The 24471-nt window shown below is 49.5% G+C and overlaps 1 pseudogene; it reads right to left on the bottom strand.

Annotated features, from left to right (window-relative positions):
* Nucleotides 1-15372: 15372 nt before the first annotated feature.
* On the bottom strand, nucleotides 15373-17061 carry LOC146342237 (uncharacterized; annotated as a pseudogene).
* Nucleotides 17062-24471: the final 7410 nt, after the last annotated feature.

The following is a 24471-nucleotide window of genomic DNA, read 5'->3' as shown; positions in this document are numbered from 1 at the left end:
AATTCCCAGATTAGGGGACTGGAAACAAAGCCCTATGAGGAGAGACTGAAAGAAATGGGCATGTTTAGCCTTGAGAAGAGAAGACTAAGGGGAGATAGGATAGCGCTCTTTAAGACATGTGGTCACAGAGAGGAAGGCCAGGATCTCTTCTCCATCATGCCAGAGTGCAGGACACGGAATAATGGGCTCAAGTTACAGGAAGCCAGATTCCGACTGAACATCAGGAAAAACTTCATGACTGTTAGAGCAATATGACAATGGAACCAATTCCCTAGGGAGGTGGTGGGCTCTCCCACACTGGAGGCGTTCAAGACGAGGCTGGACAGCCATCTGTCAGGGATGCTCTGACTTGGATTCCTGCAATGAGCAGGGGGTTGGACTCGATGGCCTTGTGGGCCCCTTCCAACCCTACTATTCTATGATTCTTTGATTCTGTATATATAGAGAAAGAGGGAGAGGGAGAGGGAGAGGTTGGTGTCAAGTGGCACAACAGCAAAGCAACACTGAGGCTCTGGATCCACCGTGGATTCAGTGAGTCTTAAGGTGAAATGCAGAAGAAAGATAGAAGGACTAACAACAGAGTATTAAAATATATATATTAAACTAAACGTTTCGGTTTCTGCCCTCCTCAGCTCTGCTGTTAAATGGATATTCCTACTGATGTCCATTTAACAGTCGAGCTACTGATTAGGGTGGAAGCTGAAAGATTTAGTTTAAACTATATATTTTAAATACTCTGTTGTTAGCCAGCCTCTGTCCCTCACCCCCCATATATAAAACAGGCCTTATGCCTAAATACCATAAATCTATGGCACCTCAGAAAATGCATACTGGTTTTAAAAGTACAGAAAGTGCATACATACATACATACATACATACGGAAGGATGCATGGAAACAAAATGTATGAGTAAAAAAAAAGTTCAGCTGTAGGCTGTTCTCTTCAGCCACCTATGTTGGCCTGTCCCCACTGTCAAAATGGTGTTTGCCATCTCTGTAAATTTGCCTCGATTATACTAAGGCACAGATATCAATTCTGTTCGATTCTGTTCAATTCAGTATGACTGGGCAGCCAAAGGGAAATAATTCCTTAAATCTTTCTACACCCTCTAGTGGCAAGAAAGAAAATCACTTCAATTATTAGAGGAACAATCTTATTTAGGTCCTGTCTTGGTGTAATATTTTATTTGGGAGACGGGGGAGTATTTGTATTTGTTTCCATGCTCAAATACACATGAAAATATTCACTACCAGGAAATGTGGTGCTGGACACTGGGTTAGATGACTTCAAAAGGAAACTAGACAAATTCACAGAGGACAGGTCTATCTTTCACTCTATTTCTAATGTTCAGGTGTGAGGGCCAATGCTTATGTAGCCAAAATGGCACCATCTGTACACAAGAGGGAGATATCAGTAGGCTTGGGGAAAACTTGCCAAAGTACCCCCCCAAATCTATTGGTGGGGACACCCCAAAAACAGCCCAATGAGAAATGAGCACGCTAAGTAACCATGGAATGCTGACTGCCTTTTGCGGGGTGGGGGGTATTGGATGAGGGCTAATAAACTGAGACAATCCAGACAAGACAGAGATACTGTTTGAGATTGGTTCATCTGCCCGGCTATGTGATGTTCAACCTGTTCTAGAGGGGGTGCACTTCCCCTAAAAGATCAAGTTCACACTTATGGGGTACTGTTGGATCCAGCGTTGTCACTAGAGGTGGCACAGAGCACCTTTAATCAGCTTAGGGTGATATACCAAACTACATCCATATCTGGACAGAGATAGCCTGGCTACAGTGACCATGCTTTGGTAACCTCTCATCTGGATTACTGCAATGCATTATACGTGGGGCTGCCATTGAAAACAGTCCAGAAACTTCAGTTGGTCCAAAATAGGGCACTGGAATTGTTAGCAGGAACTGGCCAATGTGATCATATTACGCCAGTACTTTTCTATCAGCACTGGCTGCCAGTCCATTTCCAGGCCTGATTCAAAGTGCTGGTATCATCATTCAAAGCCCTAAATGGCTTGGGGCCAGGTGACTTGAAGGACCGTCTCCTCCCATATACACCTACCTGCACCCTAAGATCAGTTTCAGCACTCCTTCTCTGGGAGCCCTTAAGGAAGTGAGGTGGGTGACTACTAAGAAGAGGGCCTTTTCAGCTGATGATGGCACCCTGGTGGTGGAATGAGCTTCCCAGCGAGGCTCACCTGGCACCTACACTGAGCTTCTTTCGGCGCCAGGTGAAGACCTTTTTATTTTCCCAGACATTTTAGTTCTTCAGTTTCTGTTTTAAATCTGGTATTGTATTTTAAATCTTTGCACTGAGGCTAGGTTCTCTTTGGTAATCATTTTTATAGTGTAGCTTTTAACACTAAACATTTTAAACATTTAAGTTTTATATTATATTTTATCACCTTGTATTTTATGGTTTTAATTGTTGTGAACCGCCCAGAGAGCTTCAGCTATGGGGGATATAGAAATGTAAAAATAAGTAAAATGAGGTAGACTCGGATGCTGAGAGGTAAACAGGGAAGGACTGTCACCCTGCATGTGGGCTTTCCATGAGCATTTGGCTGGCCCCTGTTGAGAAAACATGCTGGAGCAGATGGACCTTGAAGGTCTGATGATCCAGCAAGGCATTTTTTATGCTCTTCAATTTAGTCACAATTGACCATCTTCCTGAATCCCACCCTCCTCACATATTCATCCACCATAATAATTCTAGAATGGTGGAGGAAGACATAATATGGTAGCCATGTGCTGAAAGACTTTAGGCCAAGCTTGGGCAACTGGTGGCCCTTCAGGTCTTGTTGCACTGTATCTCCTGTCAACCCCAGCCAGAATGGCCAATGTTCAGGGATGATGAGAGTCCAACAACATCTGGAGGGTCACAGGTTCACCACCACTTCTTTAGGCTGACGTTCAAATATTGTCAGTGTAAGGTGCCAGCAATGTGAAAGAGATGGTTTTCCTCATGGAAAGCCAACATTTGTGGCACTGAATCGGTGTCACATGCATCCAGTCAGTGCACAGCTTTGTTATCAGTCACAGCAAGTAGCATCCTGAAAATAGCACCTTTCATTTAAAAGTGAGGTGGAATTACGTTTCTAGCAATTATGGCTAAAAAGATAAACATGGAACCATTGGGGCAATTCCTTGGCCAGGGGCTGGCAACCTGCTGATCTCCAGACGCTGTTGGACTCCAGCTCATGTCAGCTCCAGCCAGCATGGCCAATGGTCAAGGATGATATGAACTGGAATCCAACATTTGGAATGCCACAGGCTGACTGTCCCTGTGTTTGGGAAATCTAGAAAGCAGCTGAGCAAGAATTGCAAATGCAGGTCAGGGCTCCAGTTAGAGATGTGACGGCCCAGAAAAGGTCAGAAAAATTCAGAAAAAATGTTTTCCCCATTTTTTTTTTCCTGAGGACCATTTTTGTTTTTTTCCCCCCAATTTAAGTGTATTCACCAGAGTACCTCTTCCTCAATCCATGTGTAGGGAGGGATATACCCATTACTATCCTCGCTCATTTCATCGATCTGATGAAGGCATCCATTTGGCCTTGCGGTTGTATCTCAGCCTTCTGAACATTCAGACAGATCCAAGTCCTACTTAACAAGAAAACCTATGCTGATTTGATGCCAGTTTAAATAAATGATGCTGGGAATTTCCAGTGAAGAGCAACCAACTCCACAGAAAAACAGAACAAAGCCCACACTTCTCCCATCCTCTCCAGAGTATAACAGCAGCAGGAGGACTACTCTTGTCCATGCATATCGTTGCCATCTCCATTTTAAAAAGATCAGGTACCAGGTTATGAGAAAGACATTCTTCTGCTTGAAACCCTGGGGAGCCTTGCTGCCATTCAGTGTCAGCAATACTGGGCTAGATGGACAAAGAGCCTGAGCTGCTATTAGGCATAAGGGAAGGGCCCAAGCTTGGTGGCAGGGCCCTTCTTTGGATGCAGACGGCCTGAGGTTCAAGCCCTGCCATCTCCAGGTAGGGCTAGAAAAACTCCTTCCTGGAACCCTGGAGCACCATAGCTGCAAGTCAGTGTCGCTGATATTGGGCTAGATGGAGCAAGAATCTGACTCGGTAGAAGGCAGCTTCCAATGTTCCTTTAAGGACATCCCAGATTCTAGATTCCACCCCGTAACATTCCCAGGGCTTTGTTATTTAGGGTCTGTATGTAATCCACCTTAACAACCTGTAATGTTAACCAGCAGCTGCCTGTGGAGCCCGCAAGAATCATAGTCCAACAGTCACAATGTAGTTGAGAGGTGCATGCAAAATGCACCTGACTAACAGAAGCTTCCAGGTGCCTCTTTCTTTGGGAACATTAATCTGCTTTTGCTTTTATTTATTGAAATGAAAGCAATTTTACCCTGCCTGTTAGCCAAAACGGCATCCAGAGTGGCCTAAAAGATAAAGAGAATGACAGTACATGTCCAGAGGCTTATAATCTCATAGACATGACACACAAAGAAAAAGTGAGGAGGAAAAAATCAAGGTCTCGTCTGGCCCCAGCTCCATTACTCAGGCACTATGCAGGAGAAGATGCAGACAATAATTGCTAGAAAAAGTGCCTGAAGTATGATCTTACAAAAATGGAATTCCCAGGTGTTGTATCTAGAAATTTGACTAGATTTGTGTTTGCAGCACTATTACACTTTGGGTTGTTGTTGCTATACACAATAAAAACTTACTTATACATGAGTAGACATGTATAAGATCGCACTGTCAATCACTTTTCCTGGCATTAAGTAGAAAACATCTTCACTAACAAAATTCAACTATTCCTCTCCATCCTTGCTTTCCCAGAACTATGCACCACTCCATCTCTCCCTGCCTATCACTTGCTTTGGAAAAGATATTCTCTGCCATACTCCTATAAAAGGTGTAGAAGCAGCACAGCACAGCCAGCCCAGGCCGGCCCTATCATATGGCAGAGTGTGGGGAACACCGTACGCAGCAGATGCTGAAGGATGAGGAGCAATGCTGGTGAAAGCTGGAGGACAGAGGGGTGTGTGCAGCACGGCCTGCCCTGCAGTCCTCCTGGGAAAAGAGATCCATTCCCACTCCATCTGACTAGCTTGTTTCTCTTCTTTGACCACGTATGCCTGTGACTCACCTGACCAAGAGAAAACAGCAGGCTGTATGGACAGACCCCACCCAGCTACACATCTGTGAATCCCAGCTGAGTGTTCGGGGTTTCAAGAATTAAGTGATATGGGCTGTGGTCCCTGAAACACCCCTCAAGCCAAACAGTACAAAGTGGTACCACAAAATATACATTTATTGCTCAAGCAGTTTAAAAGAATAACAAAAAATTGAAATGATAAAACAATCAAAACACAACACTACATACAACACAGTTAGAATGATTAGAAGCATCATAAAATCGTGGCTACCACATTTTGTAGTAAAAATAAAGTACTAATCTCTCTACCAACAAAGCACTCATCATTACAATCTTGTAGCTACCTGTCTCGAAGGGATCTTTGGCAGAGGTAATCATGTTCAGTTGGCGTCTCATTCTTCCAGGATCTCTCTGGTCAATCAGATCAAACTCTTGCTTTTTATAACCCCTAATGACCTCATCTGAGGTTTTGGACATGGTCATCCCACTACTACTATTTCAACTATCTCATCTGAATAGGACTGCCTCCTAATTTAGATAGTGAGCAGAGGCAGAGTCCCTGGAAGTCTTCAGCTGACCAGCCAAGGCAGTATCCTGAGTCCATATCTGGAGGCCGCAGACAAGCTGGAGCAAAGGAGTGAAAATGTATAATTACATATGAGTAGGAATGAAAGACCAAAACTAACACAATGTAAACCATACTAGCTACGATATCCATAGAGGGGCCTTATTTTTACTTTTCCCTCAAACTGAAGCTGTATTACAATAGGTTCTCTTTGCTCATTTGTTTTTCAGGACAGGTGGGGGTAGGGAGTGGGGGTCAGTGTGCCCAGTCTACTCTTTGGCCTGCCTGGCAAAGGTAGAGTCTTGCAGAGAGGGAGAAGAGCTCCATAGATGTTATCTACTCAGCAAAGGATTGGGGAAGATTGCGAGCTTATACAGACTCCCATCAGCAGTTATGTAAGCACAGGATGAGTCCAGCCCCATAATACTCACATTTGGTTCTTCCTCCTCACAAGTAGACCCTTCACAGCACCATGACATCCTTGATGCTCTGTAGCACCAAAACAGCAAGAAAAAAAAACACCCGTTCAGATTTCCAATAGGACTAGTTATTCCTCCCCATGTGTATTCTCTACCTTCTGGGTATCCCCTGAAGACAAGGCATCACTGGCAGTTATTAAAGTCAGGTCTCAGCCAAGACATAACCAAGAAGGGGACACTCCTCAGGCACGTGTGAACAAAGCTGTAACCGGAGCCATACAAATCAAGGGGAGACTTCGCTGGCACGTGTTAAAAGCAGGTTGAGCTGAGGCATCCTCGTGAATAGGAAGCTTGCCAGGCATGAGAAAATGCAAGGAATAAGGTAAGCCACCCCGAGAAAGGCAAGACTTCCCAGGCGTGTATGAATCCCACCTAAGCTTCCCAATGAAGAGGCTGCTACCAGTGTAGTAGCAATGTAGAGGATCAGACTAAGTAGCCTCATGCCTCATGTTCTTGCTGAGCTCTTGCTCTCTGAAATATATGTTTGTAAGCTGACGAGACACAGGAATTTCTTATCTTGTCAACAAGGCTAAGGTCAGCATAGAGTTGTATATCACGTTCTCTGCTAATCATGGCTACCCTATAACCCATTTCTTGTGTTATAAACAATTGTGCTAGGAGAGGAAATGTTGAGGACTGCAACCCCACACGGGAGGGAGAGGAGGAGCCATTTCCTATGTGTCACAATATCTATAAAAACAATCTGCTGATGTAAATCGGGGCTTTTGGCTCTTGGGAAGTGATTCCAGCCATAAAGCCTGCGCATTAATAAAGAAAAACTCTTTTTCCTTCACTCCGTGGTCTCTCTGACTCTGATTTCTGCAACACCAGGAATGTATGAATCCCAGCTCAAAGCTGAGCCTTCCCCATTAAGAAGCAGCCAGCAAGGAATGTTTGAATCCCAGCACTCACCTCAGCCTTCCCCATAAAGGGCCAGCCAGTGAGAAATGCTCACAGAAGTTCGCAACGTTGTTCAGGAGGCGGCAACAAAAAACGTCCCAAAGAAAAAGAAAACCAAGAAGGCAAGATGGCTGTCTGCTGAGGCACTGGAAGCAGCCCAAGAAAGAGGGTAAGCAAAAGGCAACAGTGATAGGGGGAGATATGCCCAATTAAATGCAAAATTCCAGAGGTTAGCCAGAAGAGATCAGGAATTATTTTTAAACAAGCAATGCGCGGAAGCGGAAGAAGATAATAGAATAGGAAGGACAAGAGACCTCTTCCAGAAAATTAGAAACACTGGAGGTAAATTCCAGGCAAAAATGGGTATGATCAAAGACAAAGATGGCAAGGACCTAACAGAAGCAGAAGAGATCAAGAAAAGGTGGCAAGAATATACGGAAGATCTGCATAGGAAGGATAACAACATCGGGGATAGATTTGACGGTGTGGTCAGTGAGCTAGAGCCAGACATCCTGAAGAGTGAGGTTGAATGGGCCTTAAGAAGCATTGCTAATAAGGCAGCAGATGACGGTATCCCAGCTGAACTGTTTAAAATCTTGCAAGATGATGCTGTCAAGTGATGCATGCCATATGCCAGCAAATTTGGAAAACACAAGAATGGCCAACAGATTGGAAAAGATCACCTTATATCCCCATACCAAAAAAGGGAAGCACCAAAGAATGTTCAAACTATCGAACTGTGGCACTTATTTCACATGCCAGTAAGGTAATGCTCAAGATCTTGCAAGGTAGACCCCAGCAATTCATGGAACGAGAATTGCCAGATGTACAAGCTGGGTTTAGAAAAGGCAGAGGAACTAGAGACCAAATTGCCAATATCCTCTGGATAATGGAGAAAGCCAGGGAGTTTCAGAAAAACATGTATTTCTGTTTTATTGACTTTTCTAAAGCCTTTGACTGTGTGGATCATAACAAATTGTGGCAAGTTCTTGGTGGTATGGGGATACCAAGTCATCTTGTCTGCCTCCTGAGGAATCTGTATACTGACCAAGTAGCAACGGTAAGAACAGACCATGGATCAACAGACTGGTTTAAGATTGGGAAAAGAGTATGGCAGGGTTGTATACTCTCACCCTACCTATTCAACCTGTATGCAGAACACATCATGCGACGTGCTGGACTTGATGAAGCCAAGGCTGGAGTTAAAATCGCTGGAAGAAACATTAACAATCTCCGATATGCAGATAATACCACTTTGACAGCTGAAAGCGAGGAGGAGCTGAGGAACCTTATGACGAAGGTGAAAGAAGAAAGTGCAAAAGCTGGGTTGCAGTTAAACCTCAAAAAAACTAAGATTATGGCAACCAGCTTGATTGATAACTGACAAATAGAGGGAGAAAACGTGGAGGCAGTGACAGACTTTGTCTTTCTAGGCGCAAAGATTACTGCAGATGCTGACTGCAGCCAGGAAATCAGAAGATGTTTACTTCTTGGGAGGACAGCAATGACAAATCTTGATATAATAGTGAAGAGTGGAGACATCACACTGACAACAAAGGTCTGCGTAGTTAAAGCAATGGTATTCCCCGTAGTAACCTATGGCTGGGAGAGCTGGACCATAAGGAAGGCTGAGCGAAGGAAGATAGATGCTTTTAAACTGTGGTGCTGGAGGAAAATTCTAAGAGTGCCTTGAACTGCAAGAAGATCAAACCAGTCCATACTCCAGGAAATAAAGCCAGACTGCTCACTTGAGGGAAGAATATTAAAGGCAAAACTGAAGTACTTTGGCCACATCATGAGAAGACAGGATACCCTGGAGAAGATGCTGCTGCTAGGGAAAGTGGAAGGCAAAAGGAAGAGGGTCCGACCAAGGGCAAGATGGATGGATTATATTCTGGAGGTGACGGACTCGACCTTGGGGGAGCTGGGGGTGGCGGCGGCCAACAGGAAGCTCTGGCGTGGGCTGGTCCATGAAGTCACGAAGAGTCGGAAGCGACTGAACGAATAAACAACAAAGTGAGAAATGCGTGAATCCCAGCCCTTGTGTTAGCCTTCCCCATAATGAGGTGGCCCGCAAAGAATGTGTGAATCCCAGCCCTCACATCAGCCTTCCCCATAAATAGTGGGCCAGCGAAGAATGTGTGAATCCTAGCCTACATCTCAGTCTTCCCCATAAAGAGGTGGCCAGTGAGGAATGCGTGAATTCCTGCCCTCACCACAGCCATCCCTATGAAAGGGACTCTTGCCAGGCAAGAGTCTTAACAGCAAAGTTTCCAGACATCTCTTCAAAAGAAACCACATTTCACTTTTTGTTCAAGCTGTCCAGGAGGAAGCAAGCACAGGCAGAATCCACGGAGGGCTTTGGCTGCCCAGCCAAGACAGTATCTGGAGTCCATATCCCAAGGCCACAGATAAGCTGCAGCAAAGGAGTGAACATGTAGAACTAACTATATATGAAAAGGAATAAAACACCAAAACTAATACCATGTCAACCTTACTAGCTGCGTTATGCAGAGAGGCACCTTACTTTTCAGACCTCCCTCAGATTAAAGCTGAAGCTCAGTTGGGTTTGTTTGCTCATTTGTTTTTCAGGACGCCCGGGGGTGGATGGAGTGGGGGGCAAAGGAAGTGCCCAGTCTACTCTTTGACCTTCCTGGCCACGGTAGTGTCTTGCGGAGGGGGAGAAGGGCTCCCCAGCAATGGTTTGCGAGCTTATGTAGACTCCCATCAGTGGTTATGAAGGCACAGGATGAGTCAGGCAGCTTAATACTCACAGTTGGTTCTTCCTCCTCACTAGACCTTCCCAGCCTTGACCCCAATGACTCCTTGCAGCACTGTGACTTCTTTGGTGATCCATTAATGCCGAAAGAAGAAAAAAAACACAGTCAGAGTTGCAATGGGACTGGTTATTCCTCCCCATGCGTACACCTCAGCCTTTCCCATAAAGAAGCGGCCAGCGAGGAATGTGTGAATCCCACCCCTCAGGTCAGGCTTCCACATGAAGAGGTGGCCAGAGAGCAACATGTGAATAATAGACTACACATCAGCCTTCCCCATAAAGAGGTAGCCAGAAAAGAATGTGTGAATCCCAGCCCTCCTGTCAGCCTTCTCCAAAAAGAGGGGGCCAGCAAGAAATGTGTGAATCGTAGCCTACACGTCAGCCTTCTCCATAAAGAGGTGGCCAGCGAGGAATCGAAGCTTGGGGCTTGGCGGTGTCAGTGCAGCGGCGGCGGAAGGTGTGGCGGCGGGGGCGGGGGTGGAGGCGGGGGCAGGGTCGGCTGGTCTCCTGGCTGGGCGCAGCGTACGCAAATGGCAGCGGCTACGGCGGCTGCCATTTGCGTTCGCTATTTTTAGCCGTTCTAGCCTACGTAAATATTTACGTAGGCTAGAACAGCAAAAAATAGCAAATGCAAATGGCGGCAGCCGTAGCCGCCGCCATTTGCATACGCTTTTTTTTTTTTTACTTTGCCATGATAGGCTACGTAAATATTTACATAGCCTATCACAGTTAAGTACAGGGACACAAACGGCGGCGGCTATGGCCGCTGCCATTTGCATCCCTGCTGCCCAGTGGCCAGATGTCCGGCTGTGGGCGGAGCCGGCCGGCAGCTCCACGGAATCCCCACGGAGCAGAGCCGGCCGGGCAGGATTCCAGGGGGAAGGACGGAGCGCCTCCCCCCTGTCGAGGACTCCGAAGGGAGGGATGGAGCACCTCCCCCTCACCACGAAGTAGATCCGTGAAATGGTAAGTGACTTCCGTACATCCCTAGTGGGGTGGCCCCTGCACGGAAGGTGCTCCAAATCGGGGCCATGACATGCAGCTACCCTGTGATACCCACCATGGACTGTGACAGCTAGGTGGGCCAGCCCCCGCCCTGATATTTACTTCCGTGTGTTCCATTCTTAGGCTCTCACTGTGCAGGCCGCTGGGTGACCCTCGACGGCAGGGAGATCCCACTGCTGCCGCTTGAAATCCTGACCAGTACAGTTCTCAGAAAGATCTATTGCATCTGGCCCCCCTTCTTTCCACCATCCGCGTCAACAGAGGATTGTGTCCGCTAACAAGGGAAGAGGGGTGTCCTGGAGGCGTGCAGAGATAGTGGACTTGCTGGACATTTGGGGGGAGCAGAAGATCCAGGAGCAGCTTCATAGCAGCCACAGGAACCTCAGCTTCTTCGAAGAGATCTCCAGGCAGATGACTGAGCGGGGCCACAGTCATAGCGCCATTGAGTGCAGGGGGAAGACAAAGTCCATGTGCCAGGAGTACAGGAGGGTGGTTAACCATAACTCCAGGTCAGGGAACAATGCGGCCACCTGCCCGTATTACGGGAGCTCCACAGCATTCTCCAGGGGGATGCCACCATTTGCCCCAAGCGCGTGGTTGGAAGCCTGCAGATTGGTCATGGCACCGCGCATGCGGAGACCCCGGAGATGGACCCCCTGGAAGGGGAAACATTGGAGACGCCAGAGGAATCGCAGGAGGAGGAGGATCGCCTTCCCTTTGAGGTGCATGACGTGGGTAGGTGCTATTGCCCGGGTCGGTGTCTGGGAGTGGTGTCCGTGGAGCATTGGCTGTCCTCCGGGGGCATGGCCACATACTTCGCTCCGCATGGTCCCGGTGTAGCCCCACGCATGTAGTCCTGCCACCTACAACCTCAGGCTGCCCCATCGTCCAACCAGGCCCGGGCCCACCCGCATACTTGACATTACTCCCTGGTTGCGGGTTGGGGAGATGTCGGGGGGCATGTGTGGAGCAGTCCGGGAATGAGAATGACGGGGGTCTCAGGTTCCTTAAAAAAGGACATGCCCAAGGACACAGCAGCCAACCGGAGGCTAGGGATGTACGAAAGTCACTTACCTTTTGACGAAATGTGATTCGAGGTGGGGGGGAGGCGCCCCATCCCTCCCGCTGCAAATCCTGGCCGGCCGGGTCTGCAAATGGCGGCGGCCGTAGCCGCCGCCATTTGCATCCCTGCACTCAGCCATGATAGGCTACATAAATGTTTACGTAGCCTATCACGGCTGAGTAAAAAACAAACAAACCACGTGTACGCAAATGGTGGCGCCCATGGGCGCCGCCATTCGCGTACGCGCGGTTTTTTGTGGTTTTTTTGTTTACTCAGCCGTGATAGGCTACGTAAACATTTATGTAGCCTATCATGGTATTTTTTAAAAATCTAGCCGTGATAGGCTACGTACATCTTTACGTAGCCTATCACATGTTTTTTTTTACTGGAAATGGTGGCGGCGGCAGCCGGTCGGAAGACCGGCCGCTGCAGCCGCTACAGCTGCTGCTGCCGAACCACCGCCAGAGCCGCCGCCACCAGGGAGATTTGCCCAAGGTAAGTCCTGTCCCGGGGGGGCGGGGGGGGTGGCAGACCGTTTCGCCACCGATTTCAGGGGGTCGAATGCGCTGGCATTCGGCCTACCCAAGATTCGTGGCGAAATTCTCTGATATCCCTACCGGAGACACACTTTTCACAGGTCTTCTCAGCCAGGAGCAGATTGGAGAAGGACCCTCCCAGGAAGAGTTCTCCGGGCAACCTGGGTGGAGCGGTGAGTTGGGGGGCGCAACAAAGCCTTTCCGTGCACCAGCTGGTCAGTGTGGGGGGATGGGGGGTGTCCACGCTCCGCTTCCCTAGCGCCTCGAGCGGTTCCCGCAGAATTATCAGTGACCCCCCACACTATGGCAAATGGTGCTAAGTCAAAGCACCTTGCCGCGTGCTGTGCCTAGCCAGCTCGGCTACCTTGTTTTAATGACGGGTTGCTATGGTGTCCCCATCTAGGTGGCTCGAAGCCCCACCTCGAAGCCACACCACGCCCGGGGGGGAAATTCCTGGGCGGATCTTGGTTGAGAGGCGGCCGGCGTGGGTTTCAAGAAAGTGGGTTTTCCTTTTGCTTGGCTGAGATCCGCCTCGCTTTTCCAGGTGCGGGACAGAGTGCACGTGCTCAACGGGGAAGCGGGAGCGCTACAGATGAGCTTGAGGACACAGGTAGGCAAGGAGAGTAGCGTACTCCCATGCATTGGGTCCCCATGAGGGTGATCTGAGAGCATGCGTGCAACATGTGCGCTGCCTGGACCCTCAGACTGGCCATCCAGGGCAATTCCCCCCCTGAACAACAAGCCCATTCTCCCACTGGGCTGAGCCCTGGCCAAGGTCTACCGCTGGTGGTCACAAATCAGCGTCGGCCAGCCCTCCACATCCAGACTTCCCCGACACGCCCGCGGGGACAACGCTGGGGCCTGACTGCGGTGTCCCCTCCCCACCATGTAGGGAGGGAAGCTCGCAGTTGCCATGGTATTGTTAAGGATCTACACCTGCCCTGGGTCCTAAGCATGGGTATTATTCCACCCCGGTCTCCGCCCAGAAATTACAGCGCAGCAACGCCTGCCACACCTCCCACATACCCGGGCTTCACCTGGGGTGGTGATGGCCATTAGTGGGGGACAACCGTTGGTCCCGGCGATGGCCGTTTCATACGCAGGTCCTGTGCACGGCTATTGCTCTATGCCAGCCACCAGAGGCTGTACCGCACTGCATGCTTAAACCCTCTCAACTCTCTCTAACAGAGCATCTAGTAATGAACAGGCAGGCCACATTATCCCCCACTACGCGCCTGTCACAAATAAGAAATAGAAGGAGCCGTAGAGTGGCCAATGACATCGCTGAACGCATCATGCGTCACACCACTAAGGAGAATGACCGTGTCCTCGCAGTCATGGAAGGAGATGCGGTGGTGTTTATGGAGTATGTAAGAAGATCCGCTCTGGATGAGGAGGCTGCGAACAGGGATAGGAGGGCACTCATCGCCTCCGTAGATGCCCATGCGGACATTCTCCGGGCAATGCTTGAAAAGATGCCTGATCAGCGCTCAGGGCAGGAAGTTTCGTCCCCGGGGGAGGAGGGGGCGTGGTGTAGGCATACCCCGGAACATCAGGGGCCAGCCCCACGATTGCACACTCGGGAACACCACGACTCCCAAGAACGTGATAGAAGCCAATGAGGCCAGGGTTGGACACCGCGGGGACCCCCTCCCAGGGTCAAGAGGAGGTTCCTTCCCCCTGGACATCCACACTGAGGCATGTTGAGGATGCTTGGATGAGGTCTGCGCGGTTGCACAAGCGCCCCAGGCAATTCTCACCATGAGGGACTCCCCGTGAAAGTGCCCTGCTTCCCCCCTCTGTTCTGGGCACTCCTCAAGTTCCACACGTGAACGCCACAGCTGGTGAGCTGTGGTACTGTCACCAAACGATGTTTGCCCCATGCTATGTTTTGCCCCCATGTTGTTATTATGTTCTCTTTGCAGTTCAGGGGGATGCTGTGACAGAACCTGTCTGGAGCTGGCTAGAGTTGCTTCCTAGATGGCAGGAAAGGCTGTGCGCCAGAAAGAGGCCCCAGCAAGACTTGAGCGCCCAAAGAGAAGTCCCCCGCAGTGCTGCACAGGACCACGCTCAAGTATCTCCCCTGTGTGTTCCCTGTCATCCCAGTAGTAAAGTTCTTTAGAAACAAAGCTAGTCTCTCCCACAAATTGTGTTACGTTATGAGAGCAGTGTGGCACCACAAAGGTGGGCTTATGTTAAAAATGTATTGAAGTGCTTTTGTTATTTATAAGTGCTATTTACAGAACAGTGCCCACCCCACCCCCCGGTGCAATAGACCCCAGCTTAACGCTTCCCCCCCCCGAGCCTCCTCCCGACAAGTCTTCTTCTTTTCCTGAGCCTCCCACTCAAGGCGTGACAGCCGCTTCTCCATCTTTCCCACTGAAAAAAAGGGAAAGATTCTGATCAGAGCCCCCACGAAAAACAGCCTGCGTGTTTCCCAAACACGGAAGCCACCAGCCTTAGATACTCACTGGTCTTCTTCATGGAGCCCTCCAGGCGGATGACGGCTCCAAGGACAGTGGCGGTTGTCCCCCCCTGCCCCGAAGACGCTCTGCTGGGACCTGCGACAGCAGCCCCCGCCGAGCCTTGGGCGGGCTGCCCCAATGTCCCAACGTGGCCACACCTGCACTAATGGAAGGGGGAGTGGTGTCAGCGCGACTCCAGTGATGGGACACCCGTGGAGGGGGTGATACCACGCCGGTGGGCCGCTCTAGGAGTAATTTGGCGTGTAAGTGGAATGGGGTTCTGGCACTGAGGTGAAATCTGGCAATGAGGTGAGGAGTGCTGTGCCCCTGTCCAGAGGGGCCCTTGAGAGGGGCAATTCCGGGTATTGTCCTCACGTGCCCTGGCCACGCCCCATCGCCCACCCACCGCTTTCCCGGGCGGCCCAGGGCAAAGCATCACCCCCCAGTGGGGACAGCGCAGTTGGGGGTCCCATTTGGGCTGTTGCATATTGGGGTGTGCTGCAAGTTCAGCGTGGGAAAGGGGGCACCACTGTGGCAAATGTGGGCAAGGGGGGGCCTACCAACACCAGGCCCGGCCAGAGTTGCCAGTGGGGCATAACTCCAGGCATCATTGCCCTGCTTGGGCCCCTCACCAGCCCTCCCCTTGGGAGGGCCACCTCCCGCCCCTTCCCAGACACCAACATGCAACACACTCCACAGGCACAGAACCCAAGACACAGTGGTGGAGACACCCCATGGCTGACCTGCACTGCGCCTATCGGTGGGGCTTGGCTGCCTGGTGCGCACCCACAGCACATGCATCTTCCTGTAGTGGGGAGGCTGCGCCGCAGGGGCAGGTGTCCTCGAATGCTGCTCCAGGGCCTCGAAGAAGTGGGCCTTCAAGGCCTTGAACTTAGTGCGGGCCTGCAGGGCAGACTGAAGGAACCCCGCCTGCGAGAGCCCCCTCGCTACTGCCCTGTAGACCGCCTCGTTCCCCCTGATGGAGCTCCGCATCACCATCTCCGCAAGGCGGCTCTGGAGCAGCATCTGGAGCATCAGCTCCACCTCCCTCTCCTGCCAATATGCGAGCCGCCTAGGTGCCATTTCTCTGGCAGGAGAATGACAGTGGGAGAATGACACTGTTGACGAATCTCCGAATCTACAGTTCTTTGAAGAAGCTGTTCAAGAAGTGGGGGTGTGGCCGCTGTCTCTTGCGCGTGTGAAGAAGAGAGGGGCGGGAGCCAATTACGGTTGTTTGAACACTTTTAATCAGAGATGAAAAGGCATGAACAAAAACGGGGAAGCAATCAGGGGTGAACTAAAAACAAGGCAGACATAGAATCAACAACCCAACCCACCACCACCACACGACCAGCCCCAACGGGCTTCCCAGAACATGTCCCCTCAACACAACCCCCCCCCCCCGTTCTCCCACATGAAGTAGCACAGCACCCTACGGACCTTGTTCCCCTGCTCATTATGCACCTGGTCATCATTCACATAGGGAAGCCCCAGGGTGTCCAACACAACACAGTTACTGTCCCCAGATGCCTCTGTCAAAGCGGCCCCATTAGCCTCGCAGATGTTGTGGAGAATGACACAGGCAGAAATCACCAATGGGACGTTTTCCTCCACTACCTCCAGTCGTCCCACAAGACATCTCCACCTTTTCTTCAGCCTGCTGAAAGCGCGCTCCACCACGTTTCTAGCTCTGCTGAGGCACTGGTTGAAGTGAGCCTCCTCTAGTGAGAGGTGTGCCCCGAAAGGCTTCATCAGCCAATGTCGCACGGGGTAAGCTCCGTCGGCCAGGATCAGCGGTGGGATAAGCACACCGCCCGCTCTCCACATTGGGTTCCCAGGCACAAAGTTCCCTGCATCCATCGCTTCGCACAGCGCGGCGTTCCGAAAGATGTAGGTGTCGTGGTTTCAGCCACTCCACCCGATCTCGACATTAATGAATCGTTCCACGTCATCTGTCGTGCCTTGCAGAAGCATTGAGTAGTAGTGCTTCCAACTGATAAACTCGCTGCCCTGTCTAACCGGGGATACGATCGAGATATGCGTCCCGTCGCAAGCCGCGAACGCCCCAGGAAAGCCAAGGGCAGAGAAGCCGAGCATCGCCTGGAGAGAGAGGAGAGACCACATTTGGTGGGAGGCAGCCAAAGCATGACTGGCCGTTGCCAAGCAACAGATGCAACCCGCTTGTGCCCCCATCTCCCCACACACTTGCCCGAACAATCCCCGTCAAGCACAAAGTACACAGCACCCACCGCGAGGGTTGTGTGACGTGCTCACGACACACACACACACACACGTCCAGGAGGACGGCGATCACCATGAACGGGGGAGTACCTCTCAAAAACCGCACAGACAAGATCCTACCCCTCGACGTGAACCTCACCTATACCGTGCTGCAGTGAGCACAGCTTCGATTCTTCGAAGATGCAAACCCAACCCCAAAACCAATGCATTAGTTGGGTCTTCGATTCTTCAAAGATTCAAAGAATCGAAGATGTTCCCTCCCCCCCCAAAGCCGTGCCCCCCCCAACCACCCCCGAGCCACACTTACCACATCCATGTTGCCAAGGGTCACCGTTCTCTGCAGTAGAGTATGCTCCAGAGCAAGGCACACCTCCACAAAGATTCCCGTGACCGTGGATTTCCCCACCCTGAACTGCTCCACCGCACTCTTGTACAAGGCATGATTGGCGAGCTTCCAAATGGCGATGGCCATCCTCTTCTCCACAGGGATTGCTCTGCGCAGTTGTGTCGAGCATTTGGCCAAGAGCAGGGCCACCTTGCCCACCACCTGAAAGAAGGTGCGACGAGGCATCCTGAAGTGCTCGATCCAGCGCTTGTCATTCCGCACCTGCAGAACAAGCCTCTCCCACCAGTCCTGGCTGCTCAGGCACACCCAATACCTCCGCAAAACCCAAGGCATGGGGAGAAGAGCCACGTTGTGCACCACGGTCAACGTGTTTCGAAGCATCCTCAAACACAAGTTCTGACGGCGATGGAGATACCAACGCAGTACCCAGAGACGAGATCTCCACCGCTGGGACAACTGCCTCTCCAGAGCGATCAGTGCCTGTAGAGTACATATCAGGGCATTTGCAGAGAGAAACAGCATCCTGTAGAACATTGCCAGTTTTGAACCCATGGCTCCAGCCGGGATTCGGACACCAAAGAAGATAGAATGTGTCCAGAAAGAGCTAACATTGGATCAATGGGGCGAGGTGACGCAGGCACGGTGAGGTTTCCAGCGAACGGCTGAGGAAGGACACAGGGGAGAGGAGGGGAGTTGATGGGAGGGTGGGCGGTTTATCGGCGGAGGTGGGAGGAGTTGCCGCTCCTCCAATCAGGGCAGCCCTGCTTGGGAGCTGAGGAACTGCGAGGCGCCGGTGCATGAACAAAGCTCCCATGTTCAAGAAGGGAGTGGAGTGGAGTGGAGAAAATGGGTGAGCGAGGATAATCACGTAAAAATGCGAGAGCGTTTAACCCGACGGGACACCGAATTCAGTGTGGTGGCGGGCGCAATGTAGATCGGCCCTACTACTCTGTGTAGGCTTCTACAGTAAATGTCACAGAATGGGATGCTAAGCAACAAAAGAGCACAGGTGTGTTGTAGCTGTGTGTGCTATGCGCACCAGTTATAACCACAAACATCTGTGCAGCTTCCCCCACCCCCCCTAGAAAAATCCCAGCCGATGCCTGTATGTGGTAGAAACTTGCAGGCAACTTTGCTCACTTCATTTTTTCCTGCAAAACTCTAGAGAGCAGGTTAGGGTTAAAATGGCATGTTTCCCATAAAACAATATGATAAAGCTGTATTGAATAGCAACCCCTAGAGGAGGGCACCATTTTCTTGCCTTTGACTTTCAAGTGTGAACACTTCTGGACCCAGAAAAGGAGGGTTGCATAGGGACAAGCAAATTCATACACATTTTCTTCCCAGTTTCTGGGCATACAGTAGATGGCTGGTACTGGTTCTATGAGAATGCCAGTTTATTGAAGAGTTTTGCCTCTGTCACTCCATTCTTTCAAGCACTCCTTCAAAGCATGCTACAACAATCCTTTAATTGTCAATACGAATGACTTAGTGTGAGTTTAAGAATGCATATTAAATACACCAGAAACTCCTGCTGAGACCTTCTAGTTGCAACATGCTGAGAAATCCTACACTATGGTTGTAAGCCTATGCACAAACATCTGACAGTTAGGCTGCAATCCTATATATACTATTAAGTGTTTGGGTCAGTCTATATTACCTCCAGAGATCCCTTACCATTCAGTGCTGCCAATTACAAAGAGACTGAGGATTTCCCCCAATGCAGTCTTTTGGGCAAGTTACCCCAAAGGTTATCTTGAACTGGTAACCTTTGTTCTACAAGGCCTGAGGGGGTGGGAGGAAATGGATCTGACAGAAGGAGAGCAGCTTTTGTCTTGCAGAAGAAGATAGCAGGGCAGCGGAGAGGAAGCAGGGATTGCTTGGAGTTGTGGTGTCGCAGGCCTTCATCCTGAGCACAGTGTAAATAAACCTTTATAAAAGAAACATCACATGTCTCCAGCGCCCTCCTTCCAGACAGCTTCGGCTACTGGGCAGTATAGAAATAAATGGTGCAAACTGATTCTGTTATGTGGCGTGCCTGGGACAAGGAGGCTGTAGGCACAGCAAAAACTACTCCTTAATAATGTATTTAGGGCCAAACTAGATGTTCCTTTAATAGTGGGTTGGTATCTCAGGGATGGAACCCCCGCCCAGCCCTCACACCTTTTTCTTTTACGAAAAAAGCAGCCATAGGGAAACCTGTGGGAAAGAGGGTTTAACCCTTCTCCCCCCAGGGGGTTCCCTTCTGAAAACTCCCCCACCCCGCCCCCAGCTGATGCTTGCCCTCATCAGAATTATCTTGCAGTGCAATTGCTTCCTACTTTGATGCGATCAGTATCCAGGAAATGGTTGCGAGTGTGTGTTTGGCAGGGCTACAGGGAGAGAAGAACCACACAATATTTTGTGAGAGAGTAGCCTTTATATGGGATTTATTTTCAGCCATTATATAAGTACAACAAGCAGCCTTGTGGCACAGTAACTACCAGATTTATTGTGGCATAAGCTTTCATGGAAGTGTTATCATCTGTTGGCAACTACACACACACACACACACACGTACGTATAAAGAAGAAAAGCAATTCTAACTAGAGGAACCCCAAAGCCAGGAAAAGCACTCCCCTGCCGTACTTCCCTGTGCTCCACGGCTTTAAGATGTTTTCTCCATGCTGACTCACTTCTGGTATCGGAGCTGAGCTGAGGGGAAACGTCTTGCAGCAGCAGAGCAGTAAAACAAATGTTGCTTCCATCACATTTATACCCCTTTTAATGTTTCAGCTTTACACTGAGCTTGACGCTGAGCTGGCAAGTGCATGTTTAATAAACGTGCTCAGGTCTGTTTTGTCCTTTTTGTGTATCTTAGCATGCTTCCATGGAGTGAACAAGGAAATGTCCTTGATCGATAAACCTGACCACCATTTGGCTATTTAGGACAGTAATGGGGAGGTTTGGTTTTTCCCTGTTTTGATGGATTGGCCCATTGTTCTCTCCCACTGGCTTCGTAAGTAAATCTAAGGTAAAATTAAACATTTGGATATACTCACTGGATGCTAAGATATGGAAAGCATCCAACAAAGAGGATTTTGTAGACATCTGTCTACAAAACAGGTGGACATCACTGTCACAACCAGCAGCCACTCCAGGAGGCTGAGTGGAGGGGGAGAGCAGGGCCATTTCACCAGCTCTGCTGAAAGAATTATTTTTCCCCTCTTCCCTCCCCATTCCGTTTTCCCTTGTGTGTCGTGTCTTATTAGATTCATGTGCTCAGTTTATGGATTTTTGTTCTCAGTTCTAAATATTGTCTTCTTTTAAAATTTCATTAGTATCATACAGAATATAATACCTGTGAATGTTGTTTTGGTTCTTTTTGCATTCTGTATCGTTTCTATAGGGTTCTTTGATGCCGTATAAATATTTTATATTTTCTACATTTTATTGAAAAACTCACCAAGCTAAATCTGTCCCCTTCCTCTTTCTCTCCCCCATTTAAAATCTGCCATGAAATTGCTGGGTAACATTATCTGAAGATGTCCCCTCCCAAGGCTTTTCTTCAGAGTTCTGCTTCTCTAAAGGCGTAATCCTGTGCACATTTAGACAGGAAATAGTCCTACAACTCCCAGCATTCCATAGCCAGCGTTGCTAGCTCTTTCTTCTTGTTCATATACCCTTGATTTGCCCCCTTTCTTCAGGTATCCTGCTGCTGGGCTCTTTGCCCCTGAAACCTCCCACCTCTCAGAAGGGGGCGGGGGGCAGAAGCGTAAGAAAGATTTTGAACATGCAACAGTGGGAGCGATCCTTTTGCGGTTAAGGCCTCCCCCAACCCCAGCAGTCTGGATCTGTGTGTGTGTGTGTGTGTGAGAGAGAGAGAGAGAGAGAGAAAGAGAAAGAGAGAGAGAGAGAGAGGTGGGAGAGTGTGTGTGTTTGTGTGTGCATGCAAATGTGTGTGACCCTTGGCTCCCCACCCAACACCACATGCAGCCCTCAAGGCAGTACAAGTTGCCCACCTCTGCTTTAGACGGTCAGATTTGGGGGGGCGGGAAGGAGTAGAGGCTTATATAATTCTGATTTTTTTAAAAAAATTATTTACAAACGTACAGGTTGAGTAGAAATAATATGGATGCAGCAGAAAACATAAGGAAGGTAAAAGAAGTGCAGACCCCTCGATCTGAGAATTTATTTATTTAAATTTATAACCCGCCTATATACTTAAGCTCCAAAATGCCAAGAAATTATAGCTGTAAAGGGCCGTATCCTTAATGGACAGATTATTTAGGCAATATGCATATGACATGGTATCCTATGCTGTGGTTAGTTCCAGCTTCACCACTACCTTGGAGGTGGATGGCTGTCAGTAGCAGACTGATGGACCCAAGTCCCAGATTTGTCTGTTCACTGGAATAGACATGTGGAGTCCATGCAGCTGAAGCTATCATGCGACTGAAGCCACCATTCCATGTTACAAGTACCCAAGCGGCAACCAACATCACCCACATAAAATTAGGGCTGTGCACTGCTTTGGAGCTGAATCCAAATCCTGAAGCGAATCGGAATGCTTCGGGGGCACTTCTTTGAGCTCCGAAGTGGGTCAGAATAGCTCCAAGGTGGTCTGAAGCGAAGCGGGTCATCCTTGAAGCACCTTGGTGTGCCTCAGAGATTCGGACCTATTCTGAAGCTATTCTGAAGCCCAGACAGCCTGTCTCTAAAATCTATCAACTTGCGAAAGATCAGGGAGGGGGGCGAGGAGATGGAGGGAAATGGTGAGCCTTGGCGAATGGCAACTCTAGTTGCCAGATTAGGCCTGAACTTAACCCAGCAGTCTCCAGCCAGTGACGGGGGTGGGTGGGGTGGGGGAGGAAATGCTGTATATAACAGGAGATCTGTCTGCTTTCATTTCACTGTGAGGAAAAGTTGGTTAGAGAAAGTTGGCTAGCTAGATCTGTGTGTTGTGTTGTTCTACTGAAGCCACACTTGCCGTTCTTCTTCCTTCCCACCCAGCCCTTCTCAATTCAGTTATTCCTATTCGTCGTCCCTTTCTTTCTTTTCTAGATTCTTTATTTAAAAAACCCAAAAAAGTACTTTCCTTGCCTTCTTCTTTGACTCCCCACCCCACCCCTTCTCAATTCCTGTATTCCTTCCCTTCCTATTTAAACTCTTATCTTTATACATGCGCACGCGCGCGCACACACACACACACACACACCCCTACCCCCACACACACCTTTTCTCTTACACACACACACACACACACACACACCTACCTACACCTTTTCTGTTCTGTTAGGCTTTGTAATGCACTCCCCTCTCCCCCGCCAGCTTGGAGGTAGTTTTTCTTTCTGTATCTCCTTCCCTTTTGCTCTGGTTTGTGTGCTGTGTGTGTGTGCGCAAAGTACTACATACGTGCCCATAAAATATAGTGGGCAAAGCACTACACATTTGGACACTGTGGTGCAAAGCAAGCCCAATATGAGGCATCTAAGGAGTCTTGGCGGGGAAGAGGTGGGCGAGGTGCTGGTGGAACCAGCAGCACCAGTAGCCATGCTGGCTCACCCCCAGTCCAGATAGTACATCCTGGTGTAGGGCAGCAGTGTGTGGAGGCTAGTAAGAGCAGTGCCTGGACGTCACTGTTTGAGGAGGCTGGTGCAGGCAGCAGCAGAAGCCGCAGTCTGGTGAAAAGAGCAGAAAAGGAGAAAAGGTCTCCTTCTTATGTGGTTGAAGAAGGGAGCCCATGGTCCTTTTGCATATTTGCACCTTGCCCATCGCTGCCTGTTCTCTGCCATCCCCTGCCTGCTGGCCTTGTACCATAGCCACCTCTCCTCCTCCTCTGCCATTACTGTTTCCCAGGTAATGCGTATTCCATTCAGCCAAAGAGAGCCGGAGGTCATCCAGTGTGAAGCTGAATAGGAAAATACTAGGGGAGAGGGGTTATTTGCACTTCAAAAAACCTACACCAGTGATTAGGGATAGTGACCTCCCCCTAATCACCTCTTAAACACCTAACTTCTCTGATTATCCCTTTATTACCTTTGGTTTGAGTTTCTGGGAAGAGCACATTTTACCGTGCCTAGCACAAAAACAACTGGGCCAAACTGTCTGAAATTTGGCAGGTTCAGCCACCTGCACTGGGGCTGCCAGGTGCCCAGATTTCATGCACTTCTGTGGAACCAGTGAAAAGTTATAACTCTTTGCTTCGAGAGTTTTTGTTGAAAAAAGCAAATTTCACCTGTGCCTAGCACAAAAACTACTGGGCCAAACTGTCTGAAATTTGGCAGGTTGAATCAACTCCATGGGGGCTGCCAGGTCCCCATATTGCATGAATGTATCATAAAAACTGGAGAAGTCACGGCCATTTCTGTTTTCCAATGCAAGTCAATGGGAAAACGTAAAATCCGAATAATCTGGATATCCGAATCTTGCTTCGGATCAGGTCCTAATCGGTCCAAAGCGAAGTGGGGCCAATTCAGAAGGTCCGAATTGGCATCCAAAATGAATCAGGGGGTCCATGCACAGCCCTACATAAAACGATAGTGTAGTCTAATGACACTAAACATGCACGCCCTCATCCATTTTCAAAAATTCTGGTGGCAGCATCTCCTATCTTTTCTCATGCAGATCTTGCAGAAGAGTATTCTAAGAGTATTCTATGAGAGCTCCAACTGAATTGGAGGGGTGTGGCCTGAGTACTCCCAGCAGCTGACTGGGCGGGAAGCTTCAGTCTGTTTCCCGCCTCCCAGCTGAGCAGAGCAGAGCAGAGCAGAGCAGAGCAAGCTGCTCCAGCTGGTCCAGGGACTACAGAAGCAGGCAAGCTCCCAGAGAGCGAGCGAACAGAGCGAGCGGACAGGGGGAGCAAACAGGAGGTGGCCAGGGGAGTTTGGCAGGGGAGGTCAAGGGGGAGGCCCCTAACATTTTTTTTAATTATTATTATTTTAACTAACTTTTTTCCATTTATTTGT

The sequence above is a fragment of the Heloderma suspectum genome, chromosome 6, assembly GCF_057233095.1.
Source record: "Heloderma suspectum isolate Gila_16-S chromosome 6, 16-S_ref, whole genome shotgun sequence".
Classification (NCBI taxonomy): domain Eukaryota; kingdom Metazoa; phylum Chordata; class Lepidosauria; order Squamata; family Helodermatidae; genus Heloderma; species Heloderma suspectum.
This window is presented reverse-complemented; position numbering and strand designations above follow the sequence as displayed.